This window comes from Falco punctatus (assembly GCF_963210335.1).
Source record: "Falco punctatus genome assembly, chromosome: 5".
NCBI lineage: Eukaryota > Metazoa > Chordata > Aves > Falconiformes > Falconidae > Falco > Falco punctatus.
In genome coordinates, this window is record NC_137584.1 from 11,241,192 (window position 1) to 11,256,794 (window position 15,603).

Genomic DNA, 15,603 nt, shown 5'->3' on the forward strand with positions numbered 1-15,603 from the left:
CATATGCTCCAGACCATGCGTGTTTAATTTAGATATAAGATTGCTACTAGATAAGGCTTAGTAATTGGTTTAATACTGTGGTAAGAATTGATCATAGAGTCATTTAGGTTGGAAAAGACCTTTAAGATTGTAGAGTCCAACCGTTAACCTAGCACTGCCAAGTCCACCACTAAATCATGTCCCTGAGTGCCATGTCTACACATCTTTCAAGTACCTCCAGGGATGGTGACTCAACCACTTCTCTGGGCAGCCTGGTCCAATGCTTGACAACCCTTTTGTGGATTAGTTTTTTTCCCAAAATCCAATCTAAACCTCCCCTGGTGCAACTTGAGGTCATTTCCTTTTGTCCTATTTCTTGTTACATGGGAGAAGAGATGGGCACCCACCTGTCTATGGTCTCCTTTCAGGTAGTTGTAGAGAGTGGTAAGGTCCCCCCTGAGCCTCCTTTTCTCCAGGCTAAACCACCCCAGTTCCCACAGCCACTCCTCATAAGACTTGTGCTCCAGACCCTTCACCAGCTTTGTTGCTCTTCTTTGGACATGTTTCAGTGCCTCAATGTCTTTCTGATTAGGAAAATCAGGTCAGAGAGACCTTCCAAATGTTAAATATCTCCAAGACAAAACAGGAGCTTCTGTGCAAATGGTTAATGGTCCCTGGGACACTTGAAGATGAATGAGACCATCCCAGTATAAATTGAAGAGTGCTTAACTTCCATTGATATATTAGTTGCACGATTTTTAATAGCAGCAATGGTCATCATTCCTGGGCACTAAAAAAGATTTAGAACAGACTGTGGAGTCAGTCAAGTCCAGATACAGTTTTGCTTTGGTGATAAGCTGTGCTTCAGTGCAGCCTTCAGAGTGAACTATACAAGAGCTCTTAAGAGCTTCCAAGTGCATAGGGCCATGGCCCACACACCTCCTATGCACAGAGCTAAGACACAGAAAGGAGTATGTTTTTCGAGAAAGACATCTGGGGGACACTGGAGGTTTATTTGATTGTATAGCCTGCGAGCCAACTCCTTTAAACTGTTAGGAGCAAATGGCAGCAAAGGAGCAGCAGTATGAGCAAAAGCAAAGGCTTTCAGTTCAGCTACAGGAAGACTCGTATACTACATTGCTCTTGCACAACTGCTAATGTTATTTACACTAGGTTGTCCTGTTTGTTCTCAGCTGTGAGTGACATGTGATGATTAAGCCAGTAATAACGTATTATTACATGTCTGCATGATACAGGGAATTTGAACTCTTTTCCTGCATTCAGAGTTGATTACAGCGAACAATTTGCGAAGAAAAGGGCCTAGCACAGCTGTGGGAAGTGGAACACTGGAAGCAAAGTTTGCTGCACAAGAAATGAAGGACCTGGGTCCTCAAATCAGATCAAGGGAAGGTTCATGCCTGTGTCAAAGAAGAAAAGAATCGGACAGCATGATACAAAAAGCAGCCAGGCAGACTCTCCAGGGGAGAGAGAGAAAGAGTGTGTGCAACTGTTACTTGCTAACTGCCTCATTAACGCTTATGAGTAATTATGACAATTAGCAATAAATACGCAGTGCCATATCTGATAAGCATTTATTTCAGTGCAAAGTGCAAGTGCTGTTGTGAATATTTTCTTCCAGTTCTTGGCCGGGATTACTTAATTAGAGAAAAAAAACCTGTTATGTCTGAGAAGAGGAACTCTACTCTCGGTGTTAGCCTTGAAGTAAATACATATCTTATTTGTGTTACTAAATTATTACTTTGTTTTAATTTACTCTTGAGTCACTTCTAGGGGGAACAGGGAACACTGAGAATAGAGCAGTATTAAGCTGATGAATGTGTAATCAGCTGAATCATCACAAATGAGGAAAAGAGTTCATTAATCCAACCGAAAGGATTCTGGCTTGCTCTTTTTGAGAATAAATTCTGTGATCCCTAGCAGAGAAGTAGAAGAAAGCTTTCTAGCTTTTACTTTAGCCTACTTATTCTGTTGGTGCATCCACTGGAAAATCATTTAAAGTTGTAAAGATTTTAGAAAAAGCCTATGTGGGAGAAATGACTGTGAAGACAGTGAATTTTTTGTAATGAGACATCCCATAGGTGCTGTGTTATATGTGTGAGCCTTGTGCAGAGGTCTTAAATACCCTAGAGTGACATCAATTGCATTGGGTACCTATTTCTTTGCAACATAAGACTGGCAAATATGCTATGTAAGGCATTTTTTGGATGTGGCAGCCAGAGGCCAGACAATGCCAGAAACAGCAGTAGGCTCTAAAACTTGTGCAACTGAACAGAAACAAAGTAGAATTCAGTTTATGCTGACAGCATTGGCATTTAGGCAATGCTTTTTCAGATGTCTTTGGCAATCTTTCCTGTTTTCTGGATGCTGCTCAGGGAACCTGTCAGTCCTCCATAGGTCTTGTGACACATTTACCCATCCCTTGTGGATGCTATGTGTACCCTTGGGCATTGAAAAGTCACTTGACACCAATGTGTGAGCACTTGAATTAAACTCTAGATGAGTCCAGACTTGCTGGAGCTCCCTCTATAGCCAGGGGACAGATAAAGGCTTCTTCATATTGATCAGGAAGGGAACCTAAAAAACAGTGGGATCTGCTTTTTAAAAAAACATATATACTTTAAGAAGCAGAATCATATACTTTAATATAGAATCATAAAGTTATAGAATAGTTTGATATTAATTAGATTAAATTTATATAAGGAATAATATTTATATTTCCATTATAAGGGTCATCTGGATGGAAGCAAGACAGAAAAAATTCTGTTTGCACTTAATAACCATAAAAGCAATACTAAGTATAGAAGTGAGTTCCAGAGATTAAGAGCCATGGAACAGAGTGGAGAAAGATAATATTGACCACTAATGACTGCAGTATGCTGTTGAGTTTGGAGAGGGTTTGTGAGAATAGAACTGAAGAGATGTTGGCCAGTTCTGTATGCATATTTATTTGCAACTTTTTGAATCAGTCCTGAAATTTAAAATAAAACAATCTGCTGAGATCACAAACATGAACAGGTCAACATATAAGAAATTTAGAGTACATTAAAACAGAAAATTGTAAGAAAAACAAGTTGGTTATCAGACATAACAACGATAAAAACTTTAATATAATTTGAAACAATATGCAAAGAAGGTAGAGAAGAAACTAGCAAACTTAAAAACTTCCTCCTATCTTGTTTTTTTTTTTTTGTTTTTTTTTTTTTTGTTTTTTTTTTTTTTTTTAAGTGTGCAGTCCTGCTAAAAATTTGTTAGGAATAACCCATGAATAGCTAAGAGAGAAAAAAGATGCTTCTCAGTTCCAGCTGGTGATATTGAAACCTCTGCCTTTGCTACAGCTGGGAAGCTCCAACGTGAGTGTGAGTTTTGAATTCATGTTGAAGGCAAGAAATGAAGCAATTGAACTAAAAAGAAACATGCAGGTACTAGGCAGTACTGCAGACTTTCTGGAAGTTGAAATGGTCATCTGGTGCATAAGAAGCATTCCTCTGCTATAAGAATTATTGTGGCCTTTCACAGAGGCACCACAACAGTGGTGATGGCAGATAGCACATTCCCTTAATGTGCTTCATACTCGCTGTAGATGTACTGCATGTTGTCTTCTGCTAGAAAGAGTGGCTGGGCAGTAGGAGGAGACCTCTGCTTGCCTTGCTGTGGATGCCGCTCTCTGGGCCAGATGGAGCTCCTGGGAGAAGGAGATTTCTTTTGGACTGTCTAGATGTGCACATCTGGAGTAGAAGATGGGACAGGCAGCGTGAGAGCATGAGGGAGCCAGCAGGCAGGAGCCTGCAGTGCTGAGACACTGGGAGTCTTCTGAGAGGCTTAGGGAACAAATACACATGTCTAGGAGGTGATGGAAAGAAGACCTTCCCAGTGGACCCCATATAGGTTGCTTAGTGTTTGTTGCAACTCAGGCCGCCAGGAGAAAGCTGTTGGCCTAAGAGAAGACCGGTGAAAAGGACCTGTGTGCCAAAGGGCAGTTTTGTTTCCTAACCTTTTATTTTAATTTGTCTCATCTGTTGGAGTTGACTCATTCTGATGTAAAAAAGTACTGCTTTTTGGTCTGTGTTTTCAGAAATCTTGGCTTTAGAGATCTAAACCTTTGCTATTTTTGGCACGCTCCCTGTAAGTGCAGACATATGCACCTCAAAGTAGTGGCTGGCTCGTGAGCCTTTCAGAGTCAGAGAGGCCTGGATACGTCCCCCTGAGCATTAGGCACAAAGCTGAAGTAATTAAAGGAAGGAATAACCTTTCCTAATTGCATTTCACTGAAAAAGTGGATATTTAGTGGAAACTTTTCTGTAGGAATGCCTCACCAGGCAGATGAGAGGTTGGCTGGAGGGCTGGAGCAGGGCAGCTCCTGCTGACCTCCCCAGCATGTCGTGTTCCATCAGTTAAATTCCCAGCATCTGAGTGGGTGAATCTGTCTCCAGAAGGGCAGAAATTAAAATGCCTTTCTTAACACATACAAATTTACGGCAGGCTGAAAAAGGAGGTGGTTGGTGATAACTTTTTCTTGTTGTAAATTGTATTTCGTTGGCTCAACAAGATAAACTCCCTGTTAGGATTGCTGGATCCAGGACGCTGGCTCTCATCCAGCATCCTGTATTTGTGCAACACAGGTGAGGTATCTCTAATAAAGGACCATATCTGTTAATGCCAGCAAACAGCGCAACGTTCTCTTCTACAGCAGACAGAAGGCTGTTTATGATGGAGGGGAAACGTTTCTGGTATTAACTGATTATTGTAACGTTCTCCTCTTCGCTCATTTGAAAGTTATTGGAAAGAAACAGGAAAAAAGAGCTGAATGTGTGGAACTCTATGTGTGAGTGCAGGACTCCTGAGCTCCCCCCAGCAGTTTTGGGAGGCTGTTTCCTGTACAAATATTGCGTAAAGGAAAGAAAGATGGGCTTGTAGCAGAGCACCCCATAAACGAGTCTCTTGGAAAAATACTTGCTGTTGTGCTTTGTTAAAGAGCAGCTATGATAATGCTGAGAGGGAAACTTTCTAGCTAATGTTAAGAGCTAAGCTGTGGCCCCTGTGCAATAGTAGGCTGGAGCTTGACTTGTTTTTTGGAAGAGAGGCCAGTCTTTTAAGAAAGAAGGGGAAAGAGAGTCTCAGGCTGGAGGTGGATGCTTCTAAACAGAGTGACATATAAGGCAGGCAGTGCCATTCACTTTTTGCCCAATAATTGTGGGGCACTGAGCCATGATTCTCTGAGCCATTCATGTACTACTCAGCGTGAATGTTAAAGGTCACAACAAATGCTGAGAACCAGGCAGACAGATTTTTTGTGGTTGCCTTGAGTCAAATCTAAGAGAAGGATCAGATTTAATTTTCATCAGATCTTAGTAATATACATATTTCATATCTCTGCCTACTTACAATTATTTCACTATACAGCATTTTCAAGTATGTCTCTATATAGACATCTACATATATCAGAGGTATGCATATTTAGTGTATATATTAGATTACTATTAAGAGATTTCTTCCATTAATCAGTATTTTTCTGTTGTTTTTGGAACTAAAGAATAAAAATGAAATGGATTTCTGCCAAATACTAACTAAAATAATATCAGTTTAGTTATAAAAGGAATTTCTTTAGTGAAAAAATACAGATTTTGCAGACTTGTGTCTTCAGCAAAGAAGGTAACGTTAGTATCTGGTGAGTTAGAAAAGCAGAGTTTTGCATTGTCCACAGAAATCAAAACCAGCTGTGACCCTAAGAAAGAACTGCAAGGAATCCCAGCTGGCACACATGAACATGATTAACAATAGCACTTTAAAGGTGTATATTTTCAAAGTGATGTGTGAGGTTATAGCCTCCTGATATCCACTAAATGTGGTGAAAGTCATGTAGCTGAAAGTCATGCAATGCTGTGAAAATTCAGAAGATTATGATAATTTGATCAGATGACATGAGAACCACATGATTAAAGTGTCTGTAATTCCAAGTTCCAAGACAATGGAAATTTATAAAGCTCTTCATATAAAGAGACTTTAAGTAGCTAGAGGAGTGCAGAGGGCATGGTGTGAGTCCACAGAACGTTGCAGTACATGCTGGATAGATGTACAGATGTGCGAATGTAAGTGAAGCAGGCTAACCTGAATACTTTTTTCCTTTTCCCACACAGGATTTTTGTGGAACTATGTTAAGTTCCTATATGTCATAGTGCAGTACTTGAATATACAGTGTTTATCTACAAGTTTTAATAGTGGCTTTTATTACCATCAAGAGTTTTGATGGGTGTGTATCACAATGAGAGAGGCCATTACAAATACTATATCAAATACCTGTGTATAAAAATTAGGATTCTTAAATGCTACCAATATTGCTGAACAAAATAATTACCGATGTATAAAAAAGAATAAAGAAGGTGATAATAAACTAAATAATTTAGGCAACGTTCACATCTGCTTTAGCTGTCCCAACTAAGCCATTCAATCTAAGGTAGATGTTTTGGATTCTAAGGTAAAGCACTGACATCTACCCACTTAGATGCCCATCTTAGTAATTTGCACCCTTTTACTTCTTCATAATTCATCTTCTGAAGGCAGCTCCCTCCATCCTATCGTCATCTTTTAATATCTTTTCTCCAAGATGTTCTTTTGAGTCTATACAAGGATTTTCTCATTCAATTTTTTAAAATTTCTGGACTCTTCTCCTTTCTTTTTTTTTTTTCATCCCTTCAGCAGTCTTGCTTTGTTGCCAGAAGGAAGAGGGATTAGTGACAAATAGGTGAATCCCAGAAGTTTGGTTCCTTATCTGATGTCTCTTAAATGATGAGCTTTTGCATTTTCAAAATTGGCCTACAGAGTTCATGAGAACAGAAGACTCATGAGAAAAGACTGCCTTACAAGATTTTGAGTGTTTTCCACTTTTTATTTGATGAAGCATATGATTTGAACAGAGGACTTTGGCATTCTCACTTATGGATGTTGCCAGAAACCGGAAGCACAATGACATACAAAACTGAAACAAAATGAAAATAAATTAGCCAAGGGTTTTGAAGCTAAAAATAATTTTGCTTGCAGAGTTCAAGTTTTAAGAAAAGATTCAGGGTCAGGAGCTGGAAAATATCTCATTTGATATGGCTTAAATTTACCCATTGATACAGTTTTTTGAAGTTTTACAATTTGGACCTTGTATTTGACATGGGTCTGAAAGAAAGAAGTTGTATTCATTCTGTCAAATTCCTGCCTGACTGGGGATCAGCAAGCTGTTTTATGCACTGGGTGCAGTTCTTATCCCATGGAAGAGATGATCTCTGCCACAAAGAGCATGCACTGGAAGTAGGCAGACAAAAGAGAACTACTATCCCGAAAATACAAGTGAGGAATGTGACTTGCCCAGAGCTGCAGGGAGCTCTGGTGGCAGATGCAGGGCTCTTTTTAGAATTGGCTCACACAGAGACCATTTTTGACCTTTAAGAACAAAGCTTTCCAACGCTATTTGTTCTGACAACAACCTTAGCTCTAGAAGCTGGAGGCTAGCTGTAAACCACACACGGTCAAGAGTATGAAAGCATACTGAGGGTTACAGCTGTGTGACGAGGTTCATAGTGTTGGTAAACGCCAATGCCTCTAATAGAAGTTGCCACCTCTTAAAAAGGTGAATGCCTTGTATTTTATGAGAAACTAAAAGGTATATTTTCATATGACAGAAACTATAGTTTAGTTTTCTGCAAATGCTTTTGTGCATAAAATAGTGAGTTTACGTAAATCAAAAAATATTTTGTATAGGATTGAATGGTACCTAATTTTTGTTACTAAAAAGAATGGTTGATGAAGATAGTAAATTTTTTTGTTGAAGTCATAATACTGATTTTCAAACATGGAATGAAATAAAAGAAAATTGGATGTCTTGATACAGATCTGCTGTTAATATACTCTTTCTAGGCACCAAAGAAGAGTGACATAGTGCACTCTGCTTACACTTGAGTATTTATCTTTGGGTTGACTTCCAGATAATTGCTTATATTAGACGGAGACATTAATGTGAATTTCTAGTTGAACTCAGGAAAGAATTTAAAAAATAACGAAATACAAGGATTCCAAACCCCATCTTATACTAAATTTATTGGTAAATGGATCAGGTACCAGAACAGAAACAAATATGAATGATAGAGCACAGGATAATCTTTCAAAAATGAAGTAATAAAAACTTAATGTGTCTGGAAGAAAATGAAGTCCAAATGTTTTACATTACATTTAGGAAACCAGTGCATTTTAATATGACTTAAAATCTTTACTGTAGAGTTTGTTTTCTCAGCAGTTGTAATGGATAACATAATCACAGGAGGGAAAGATGACTATTTTAAACCAAACTGAAAGAAACATTACATTAGTTGTTGCAAATAAAACTAGTTACTAACTGTAAGATATTCAATACATGGATGGTCACAGAAATGCTTAGTATTATTATGAATTATTTTTAATACAAATGCAGAGAATCTGGCAGTTGAAAGTGCCACAGCAGCTAAAAGAAAGAAAAGATGTAAATAAAGTGAATCTTACTCCATCCTGAACTAGTAGAATTTAACAGAACAAAGGCTTAAGACCCTGGCATGGAACTTCAGCTGTTGCTTGCATGAATCTTAAAAAGAGTAGCCCAAGGAATGCAAGCCTTGAAGTCACATTACAGATTCAAGGATGAAGAGTATAAATTTACCTTTAAGATTCTGAGCTGAATGCCCTAATGTATCTCTGCAGCTTAGATCAATATGCAACTATATGCAAATATCAGATGCTTTGGTACACTTTAAAAATCCCATTTTCTCCTGATAATAATGGTACATAAGTTATTCACTGATCGTTACTTTTATATACCTTTATAGGAATGTTCATATTTTGTGCAAATCTGTTCTTCCAGTTCTGTTTCCTGTATGGACTCTCTTTTAGGAACTGATTTGGACAAAGTTATTTTTTAGTGTTCTCCTTAGTTCATATAACTTGATCTATCACTACAGTGAATACTGCTAATACGCTAGGACACTGCAAGCAATGAGATATAGTACTGAGAGACTGAGGAAGAAGTGCCAAGCAATTTACTTATGTCTCACCAGAACATTTGAGTCATCCAATGGGCAGCGCTGCCAATGAACAGACAAGTGAGCACTATCTGGCATGATTCACTGCGCTTGGTGCTTTGGCACATCTAGTGACCCCTCCTGATGAGCCAGGAGATCGAGAGCTGTGGAGACAAAAGGTGGGGTATGGTCAATCTCCGTTAGGGGCTTTTCACATGGGGCAGACGATATGTTGGGAAGAGAATCATGCTATGGAACAAACAGGCTATTGAGGAGTGATGTGCAGGGAAGATAAGGAGTGGGACATCTTTTATATTAAGGATCTCCTTGACTTCACAGAGGGCAAAACTAGAGACATGGCTTGGGAGCTTCTGCATCAGCTTCAGAGGGGGAAGTAACACTGGTATAGACCTCCTGACTGATAGGAAACAGAGGAAGGGGCCTTCTTCAAACAGCTGCTGAAAACCTCCCACCTGCAGGCATCTATCGTTATGGGTGAGCTCAACTGTCCAGACAACTGCTATGAGGGCAATGTGGCTTCATGCAAACAACGCAAGGTTAGCTGTGTGGGTGACATATTTCCAATGCAAATGTTAGAGAGGCTGGCCAGGGGTGTTGCTCTGTAGGACTTACTGCCCACAGACTGAGAAGGGCTGATGAAAAATGCAGTCACTGATGGGATCTTAGGCTGCAGGGAACACAAGGCAATAAAATTCAGGATCTGGAGGAAGGCTGGAAATGAAACTGCAGAGCTAGAGCTCTAGACTTTCAGAGAACAGACTTGGTTATTTAAGGAATTGCTAAGCAAAACCCTCTGGGAGGCAGCCATGCAGGGGCAGGGTGCCCAATGGAGCTGGATGACTCCTTCAAAGTGAACTCACTTAGGGATCAGGAACAAGACATCCTTTTGTGTGGGAAAACTGGAAGTTTCAGCACAAGGCCAACTTGACTGAAAGGGAGCCTCTTGCTGAACTAAAATACAAACAGTGAACATGTTTGAAATGGAAACAAAATCAGGCAACAAAAGAGGAATATAAAAGGATGGCTAAGGTACTTAGGGACAAAAGCAGGAAACTCAAAACCCAAATAAAGCTAAAAATAGCTTCATTAAATTGAACAATAAGGACAAGTTGTAAAGGGAAGATGTGGGGCTGCTGATGTATAAGAGGCAACACAGAGCGGGTTATATAGAAAAGGCTGAAGTACTCAGGGCCTTTTTTTTACCTTTTTCATCACACGCAGAACCTTCTTCCTGACCCCTGCAAGTACCAGAACAGTTTTGGAAGGAGCCAGCACTGGGCGAACAAGTTAGAAACTACTTCATCTGGATGGATTCATATTCCTGGGACTGACCTAAAGGTGGTGAAAAAGATGGCTTCTGCAGTTGCCTTGCTGGGTCCTGTGATTGCAAGGCTCCTCTGTGTTGTCTGTGAAAAATTGTGATGATTAGGAAAAGTGAACATTACAGTCATATTCAAGAATGGCAAAAAGCAATATCTGGAACGTTATCAGCTGCTGGCTTCCCTCAGTCCCTGAGAAGATCATGGTGCATGATCCTCTCTTGGAACCAATTTCTAAACTTAAACAGGACAAGTAGGTAATCAGAAACAGTCATCCATACTGCCTTCTGTAGTGAAAAGACTGGTTATGAGAATGAGGGGAGGGAGGTGGATGTGCCTTTAATAAGGTTTCTGACCCCAAAGCTCTCATCTGGAAGGCAAGAATGTACGGGCTCGGATGATCAGACCGCTGGGTGAGTTGAAAATTGGCTGGGCTGCCAGGCCCAAAGTGTAGTACTCAACGGCTCCATGCCCAGCTGGTGGCTAGTAACAAGTCACAATACTGATGTTCTTCAGTGTATTTATCAGTGACCTGTATAATACAACAGAAAGCACTGCTCAGTAACCTTGCAGGTGTCACTAAGATAAGGAGGTGCTGATACATCAAAGGACACAGTTTCTATCCAGACGACCCTGAGAAACTTGAGGTTTGGGCCAGCATGAATTTCAACTGAAAGAGTATGTATCTGCACCTGGGAGAGTGCAAACAGGCTGGGTGAGTGGCTATCTTACTGCAGGAGATCTCAGCAATACAGTGGATGACAAATAGAGTTACATAGGCTTATGTAGGTTTGAAAGGTCTCTGGAAGTTGTCTCTTTGACACTTCTGCCATTACATCAGGTTGCACAGAGCCTTGTCCAATTGTGTTTTGAATATCTCCAAGGATGGAGACTCCACAACACCAACCTGATATAGTGCTTATCTACCCTCATGTTGGGAATTTCTTTTTATATTGAGTTGGAATTTTCTGTGTTCCAACTCCTGTTTGTTGTCTATTGTCCTTTCTGCATCTCTGAGAAGAGTGGGTCTGTCCTCTCTACATCCTCCCAGTACACTGTTGTAGGTAGCAGTATCACCTCCCACAGGCTTCTCTCTCCGTACTGACCAAATCCAACTCCCTCAGTCTCTCGTTGAACATTCTGTGCTTCAGCCTCCTGACTACCTTGGTGATTTTCCTATTGGAGTGAGCCCAGAGGCCAATATCTTTCTTGGACTGGAGTGAGCCCAAAACTGGATACAGAACTTGTGGTCTCACAAGAGCTGTAAAGAGAGGAGAGTCACTTCCCTTGACTGTTGGCTAAACTCTTTTTAAATACAGCTCAAAAGCTGGTTGTCTTTCTTTGCTGCATGTGGACACTACTGACTCATTTTCAGCTTCTTTTCCACAAGGATAGCAGGGGTTTTTTCTGCAAAGCTCCTTGAATACAAGCCATTATAAATGAGGAAAAGTGCATAATGGGCTACCGTATACATTAAGAAGGTGTGGCTAGCAGTTGGAGGATTTTATTACAACCCTCTGCATGGCTCTGGTAAGCCCACATCTGGAGTACTGCTACCTGTTTTAATCCCCTTTTTCAAGAGGATGAAAAATAGTGAAAGTCCAATTGGAGGCCTTCTTCGGTGGTCAGGGATTTTGAACAGATGGCCTTTGCAGGGGAGTTGGGGAAACTGGGCTCGTTCAGCATGGCAAAGAGGAAGCTAAGAGCTAGTCTGGCAGCATTCAACAAATACTTGAATGGCAGTTGCTAAGGTTATGGAGCTTAACTCTTTACAGTAGTGACAGATGAGATAATATGAGACAACACCACAAAGTGCAGTTTGAGAGGTTGGACATTAGAAAAAAAACCTTTTCACTGGGAGGGCAGAGAAGCACAGGAATAGATCACCCAGAAAGCTGATGGAGACTTCATTCTTGGAGGTTTTTGAGACTTTGCTAGACAAAGCTGCGGCAGACGTGATCTAGTACTGCCAATTGTTCCTCTCTGAGTGGGACTTTGAGACCTGCAGAAGTTTGTTTCAGAAACATCTCTGTGATTCTGTGATTCAGTGCTATCAGGCAAGAAGCCCTCAGAGGAATGAACTGTGCTGCTCAGCAGAAATCATTCCCTTTCAACACTCAGGGAAGCACAGTGGAATGAACAACCCTTCCCACTGATAACTGCCAGGAACAGTCCTTTTTAATTTGGATTTGGCTGTAGTGATTCACACGTTGACTTTGACCTTCCCGTTTCATTTCTATAGTTCTTTTTTAGCTAGAAACGAAACTACTTACCTTAGTAGCTAAAAATTATTCAGGATTAGTAGCCATTCTGCTCAAAGGAGGCTGAAAAGCCAGTTGTTACTATTTCTTCACTGCTCTGTCACCAGATTTCACAGAGGTCGTGTTCTAAAATGAAAGACGGTCAGGAGAGTATATTTTCTTGGAAATGCTGGTGAATATTAAGAAGTTAATAGTGAGGACGATTGGTGTAGTGGTAACTACTATGAGGACTGAAATTCCTGGTATTTTGACCTCTCTTCTGGTGGATGCTGAAGCAGTGGCATTAAACCTAATTTCCCAATGAACTTCATTGGCAGTTTAGTCAAGTACAACAATTGGTTGTGAAAGAATCCAGAAGATTCAAGCAATGTAACAACATCCATTAATTTATTCTTCATACTTTTTGTTGCCAGTACAGATGGAGGTATCATTAGAGAAACAAGCCTATAATTTAGTTTATATTACCTTAGTAATGTTGTTAGTATGCTTATGTTAACCTATATTCAGTAAATCCATGCTTGTTCACCTCAAATGTTACTTGATCCAGGATGTACTTGTTTATGCGTCACATCATATACGAATGCATTCTCCTGGCATTAGGATCTCATTTGCAAGAAATGCATGTGTAGGACAAAAAGGACTCTTTCTTACCCTGACACTCAGTACGAGTAGGGAAGAAGACTTCATGCCTGGTATTCCTTATTTTGAGTGAGCAGGAGACATGATCTGGGCTGCTTTGTTTATTATGTGTTGGCCAATAATACAGATTGAATGGTGGGGGACAACCTGGTGTGGGCGACAGTGTTAAACAGGTTGTTTTTTGCTGTGAAAAGTGGGCATTAAAGTTATGAATTGTGTTCCTGCAGAGGCAAAAATAAGGCATGGCTGCCTGCTCTGAAACAATAACAAAATTTAATTTGTTTTCAGTATGCAAGTTTTATTAAATAGATATATTTCAATGAAGTTTTTGCCAGGAAACTGACAGCTGTTTCAAGCTGAATCAAATGGTTAGAATTTTTGGAAGTGTTATGGTCTCTGTTGTTTACTGGAGTAAACAAAGGGACTGAGAGTTTCCAAACTTTTTGTCCTCTTGTTCCAAACAGCAGGTTAATTTTTAGATGCTTAAATAGCATTCTGTTCTAAACCAAAAGTAATGTCACATTGCAATAAAAGCAAATAACCGTTCCTTTGCAAAGACAAAGCTTAACTAAAAACTTTTGAGTACTATGCCATTTGGGATGCAGATATGAAGTTAATCACTGATATGTTGGAGTAATATAGGGATTGAGAAATTTCAAAATGTTTTGCATTAGTCAATATTGTTGAAGAGGTGACCTGGCAACGCGTAAAGCCTGTGTGTCAATTAACAGTTTTCTGATAGCCAGAAAGCCATTACTTTGTGATTCTTCCTGAGCCTAGAAATGGCCCCCACACTATAAATTATAATGATTTCTTTCTCTTTTTATACTCAGATCTCTAGGTCATCACTTCAATATTTCCCCAATAGTAATACCAAATGTTTAGGTATGTGTGATATTGTATGCAGTTTTATGGATAGATATGAACCGTATATTATGCTTACGAAGAGTCCTAAATTGATGGGAATACTTTTGCATGTGAATTTAAGTATGCAGGCAAGTAGGACATCATGGCCTGAGCAGTATGTTCACTTTCTTTTGTGTGTATCATGTTAGACCCCTGCCCCAGGAAAACCATGAGATGTTTTTCAAAGAAATCTAGTTCAGAAAATAGTCCCATTTCAAAAATGAAGATGATGTTAAATGCAAGCTCTTACAAGCCTCTTGGAAAAAAATGTCCCTTACCTAGAGGTTAAGAAACGAAGAAGCCGTGTGTAGATAGCTCAAAATAGGAACTGGGCCATCATGGTCCCTTTATAGCATGACTACCTGGTTATATGTAATTGGCTGTCTACAACCAAGGTATGCAGAAACCAATCCAGGAATGTCTGATGATCTGACTTCTGCAGAACCTGTAGTAAAGACAAATGGTGCTGAGCCTGGCATCTGCCCTCAGCCTCAATTAAGGAAATGTGACAAATAGACTGAGGCTTTAGTTGTGATTTTTAGGCCAAGATCTGCACAGCCTCCTTATTAGTGAGTAAAACTCTCCTTCTCTTTATGAGATAAGCAGTACTACTGCAGTTGTGAAAGTTCTCTTTTGTTTTATTTTACAAGTTAGGAACATATCGATGAGTAGTTGCTGTTTGGTTAGAGTATTGTCACTAGAGGTTTTTAGAAGTGTTTTCCATTAATTTCAAGAACGTATTTCTGGCACAGAACCTAACTTTATCCTTCTTATTCCTACACACCTGGATGTACTATGTTCCTGCTGAATTCTAAAGCCCCTTACCTCCTAGCTTTCTTCTAACCCTCCCTGCTTTAGACTTTCCTTTTCCACTGTGTATATACAGCTTGACTAAAAGCACATTGGAAATCTTTTGAATTAGTGTTTGATTGTCTCTTGTCAGATACCCCACAAGAGACCAGCTCAATTTTTGATTCCAACATGGGAAAAGCCCACACAGAATCATACAATAGTTTGGGTTGGGAAGGGACCATTAAAGGTCACGTAGTCCAACCTGCCTGCAATAAGCAGGGACATCTTTGACTAGATCAGGTTGCTCAGAGCCTCATCCAGCCTGACCTTTAATGTTTCCAGTGATCGACGATCTACCATCTCTCTGTGCAACCTGTTCCAGTGTTTCACCACCCTCATCGTAAAAAAAACATTTCTACCTTATATCCAGTCTAAATATACCATCTTTTAGTTGAAAACCATTACCCCTTGTCTAATGGCTACAGACCCTACCAAAAAGTCGGTTCCCATCTTTCTTGTAAGCCTGCTTTAACTACTGAAAGGCTGCAATAAGGTCTCCCCAGAGCCTTCTCTTCTCCAAGCTGAACAACCCCAACTTTCTCAGCTTGTCCTTGTAGAAGAGGTGCTGCAGCTCTC

The 15,603-nt window shown here is 40.0% G+C and overlaps 1 long non-coding RNA gene across 5 annotated transcripts in view; it reads right to left on the minus strand.

Annotated features, from left to right (window-relative positions):
• Positions 1-15,603, minus strand: part of LOC308064164 — a 68,390-nt gene that overhangs the window by 35,743 nt on the left and 17,044 nt on the right. For 2 of the 5 annotated variants that reach the window (XR_013928265.1, XR_013928266.1), the window contains exon 1: positions 1-15,603. This exon is cut by the window's left edge; it is cut by the window's right edge and continues 17,044 nt beyond it. This is a non-coding gene — a long non-coding RNA (uncharacterized lncRNA). The other 3 variants (XR_013928263.1, XR_013928264.1, XR_013928262.1) reach the window with 3 other exon arrangements.